Source organism: Polistes canadensis, unplaced genomic scaffold, assembly GCF_001313835.1.
Source record: "Polistes canadensis isolate GaletaPanama2010 unplaced genomic scaffold, ASM131383v1 scaffold_12, whole genome shotgun sequence".
Taxonomy (NCBI): Eukaryota; Metazoa; Arthropoda; class Insecta; order Hymenoptera; family Vespidae; genus Polistes; species Polistes canadensis.
The window spans coordinates 1347669-1351481 of record NW_014569559.1 but is presented as its reverse complement, the minus strand read 5'-3'; the positions used below and the strand labels follow the sequence as shown (position 1 = coordinate 1351481).

General features: G+C 27.2%; 1 protein-coding gene across 1 annotated transcript in view; it reads left to right on the top strand.

Moving 5' to 3' along the window:
• LOC106793290 (synaptic vesicle glycoprotein 2B-like) overlaps nt 1-394 on the top strand; it is a gene marked incomplete in the record, with an annotated part of 5994 nt that extends 5600 nt beyond the window's left edge. Inside the window, 1 exon segment of the mRNA XM_014760098.1 lies at nt 20-394.
• Nucleotides 395-3813: the final 3419 nt, after the last annotated feature.

Below are 3813 nucleotides of genomic sequence, written 5' to 3'. Positions count from 1 at the left end.
TTTAAATTCGTCTATTTAAATAATAAGAATGTTTGCTTGATTTAATAAGGTCAAAAACGTAGTAGTACATCAACGTTACAACTAAGGTATGTAAGTAAACATGTATTATTACTCGTTCATATACTACGTCTTATAAAAATCAACGTAATCATATTTAGTTTACTTCTCGACGACGTATAAATTTTCAAAAGTATAACGCGACACATATATTATCTCGCTAACAGTAATATATTTTTGTCGTCGTACCTTATTGTAGTCTTTTAAAAAAAAAAAAAAAGGTAGGCTCGTTTAAAAACCAATCTTCCGATAAGAATAACACATCATCGCGTTTTATTACATATATTATGGGAACATTTATTATTTATCGTTATACGCAATTATTGTTAATTAAAATGACGAAACGATTTTATATCGTAAACAACAACAATATTTTGCCCATCTTGAAATAATTACTATTTTGCACAAATAAAAAAATGAAACATACGACAAGTAATAAATTTGTATTATTTATTATTTTTTTTTCAAGAGAATTTAATTGCCCGCGCGATATAATGAATTAATTTCATTATGGGGAAATGTTTATTTGTAATAATAAATTTGCAATTCTGCGCACAATGGTGGTACGACGATATTATTTCATTTTTATTTATAATCGTAATGTTAAACTATTGAAAATAAAAAATATAAAATGTTAGATTATTATTTACTATTATATATTACACATTTGTAATATAATTATATATATATATATATATATATTTTTTCAATCTCGTTGTTCGTGCAAACGAAACAAGAAATATTACCACCATTTAAACGTTCAATTAAATTTATTATATAATATCATTTTATATATTATATTTAAGATAATTGCTAAATATAAACAAAAAAATTATTGTATAACTTTGAAATCATGAAATTAGAAATCGATGTTAATAGAATTTGAATGAAGTTACCTGGAAAAAAAAAAAACAGAAAAAAAAACATACATTTTACAATATTACAAAACTAACGAAATTATTTAGCATCGTTTAACAAACTTTTAAAACAATGTTTCTTATTGTTTCATAATCGTCATAATTTTCAACATTTCCCTGCGAATTACACATTCTAATTTAATTAACGTAACTTCATAGACTCTGCCATTATATTTGACAAATGCATACCAGTAATACGAATAATTCATATCGAATAAAATATATATGATACTGTGTAAAAAAACAAAAGAAACAAAATCAAAAACTAAAACTAAATAAAATAAAATAAATATAACCAATATATATATATATATATTTATAAATATTAAAATACGAAGACTGTTAATTCATTTCCAAAGATGGCCGACTAGCGATATTTAAAAATGGCCGAACAGAAAAAGGAAACGAGGATAGAAAACAAATAAAAGAAGAATAACTTTTGGCTTAAGTCGTCCCTAATATTCTTGGCAAGTGTATTTGTCCTTGATGTTGATCAACCAAGCTTCCTCCCCCTTCGCAAAATCATCTACTAAGCCAATGTGTGTATGTAAAAAATAAACATCCGGAAATGACCGGTTAAGACCGCATTGGCACGCAATCCTACAATGTGGGACTACACACTTATTCTCTTAACCTATACACATATATCGATATAAACTAGCATACATAACTTTCCGAAAGTAGTTACAAGGTAGGAATAGGTAAGAAGTAGCGTCAGTGCCATCCGATTGGCGTCCAGACACGGGACCATAATACATTTGTTCTAATCTTTGCGAACAACACAAAAAACATACTATGACGATATAGTATCATTAAAGTTCGAAGATCTTTCTTTCTCTATCTATCTCTCTCTCTCTCTCTCTCTCTCTCTCTTTCTTTCTTTCTCTCACACCATCAGAATTTCGACTAAATAATAATTATTTATTTGATAAATGTGTGAATTTTGAGACGCGCCACGAGTAAACGGTTTTCAGGGTTACCCGTTAGATCGAATTAAACGTTTAGTGTTAGAAGTTTGCCGTCGTCGTCGTCGTCGTGTTGTTGTTGTTGTTGTTATTGTTATTGTTATTGTTGTTGTTTGTCTCGTGTCTAGTTGGCCATCGAATTTTGGCATCGAAAATACAGTATCCAATCTGCCCATTTCATTTAACGTTTTCGTACAAACGATAAACGTACATATCATTTTTTTTAGGTATATATATATATATTTTATATTATATTATTTCTCATTGATATTATTATTATATTTAACTTTCGTTAAAACAAATCACCACTACCACCACCACCACCCCCTCTCTTCCTATTGTTGTCGATGTGACGTTGATTAATTCACGATTTTCATTTTTATTTTACACACATACTTTATATTCTCTTTTATTTCTATATTATTTATTTGATAATATTTATGAACTATTTTGTTTAATTAAAGTGGATTCAATAATTTTGATCCTTTTTGTTTTTTTTTTTTTTTTGGATTCATTTTTCTCACGGCCGACGATTATTAATTATCGGTACACCCGTTTTTCTTTCTTACTTTTTCTTTTTTTATAATTTTTTTTTCTCTTTACCATTACGTAGGAAAAAATCTCTAGGGAAATTATAACGAAGATGGTAGTCGCGGATCTCTTTTAACGAATATCGTCGCTCGAGTAATTGGACGAGTACTTTTATTATTTCGAGACATTATATTCTCTCTTTTGGCATAATGCCAACAGTTTTGGATTATTACTTACGGATTTATCAGCTGAGAAATGTCATCTGTGTCTAATAACAACAACTACTTTGCAAATGTTGTTCGTTGACCGTATTCTTGACACACACAATCGATCATTTTTATTTTTATTTTTATTTTTTCAACCCCCCAACAGAGAATAATTGAAACCAATTGTGTCAGTAGGTTTTCGATAATTATAAAAATGTTATTAGAAGAAGAAGAAAAAACAAGATATAATCGTATGAGGGGTGGAAGGGGGGTAAGAAATGCAAATGTTTATAAAATGGTTCATGATCGAATGATTGAACGAACGCAAAATGGCGATTATGTTTGAACCGAATGTTTGGCAGTGGTCCCCTCTTTCAATTTTTTTCTTTTTTTCTTTCTTTTTTTTTTGTGTGCCAAGAAAATCTGATGTCAGAATAGGAAACAAATTTGTGACGATAGATTTAAATTTATTATTATTATCGTAGAATAATTTTGAATCGTATTATAAATAATGAATGACTTGTTTTTTTTTTTTTCTCAAAAATATCAAAAAATATTCGAAAATATTTGATTTTGTTTTCAAGGATAAAATTTAAAATGATTTCAAATTTATTTTGTTATCTATTTACTACGATGCGTACTATGCCACAACAACAAATCTTATTCAATCGTTGTTTTTTTCTTTTGTTTTTCCAATTTTTATTTGATAAAAAGTTAATACTCCTTGTTGACTTTCTAATCCATTTGAGGATAATGAAGCTATATAACATTTTATTTCCTGGATTAGTTTGACTTTTTCATTCATTGTCAGCCATTTAATAAGATTAGATAATCACTGGGTTTTGTTTCTTTCTTTTTTTTTTGTTAATATATATTAATATTTATTTTATATAATTTAATGTGACTATTCTTGTGTGTGAAATAAATTGATGATAAATTTTCGACGAAGTAAAGTGTAAAAAACAAATTTGTTCTCAAATAAAAGATGAGACGGTAATGATATTATTTTTATTTTTATTTTTGAGACGGTAATGATATTATTTTTATTTTTACACATTCAAATTATTTATTTCGGACAATTAAACGAACTTTTTTTCACATATAAATATATATAATATATGTTCCGATTGAAGAATA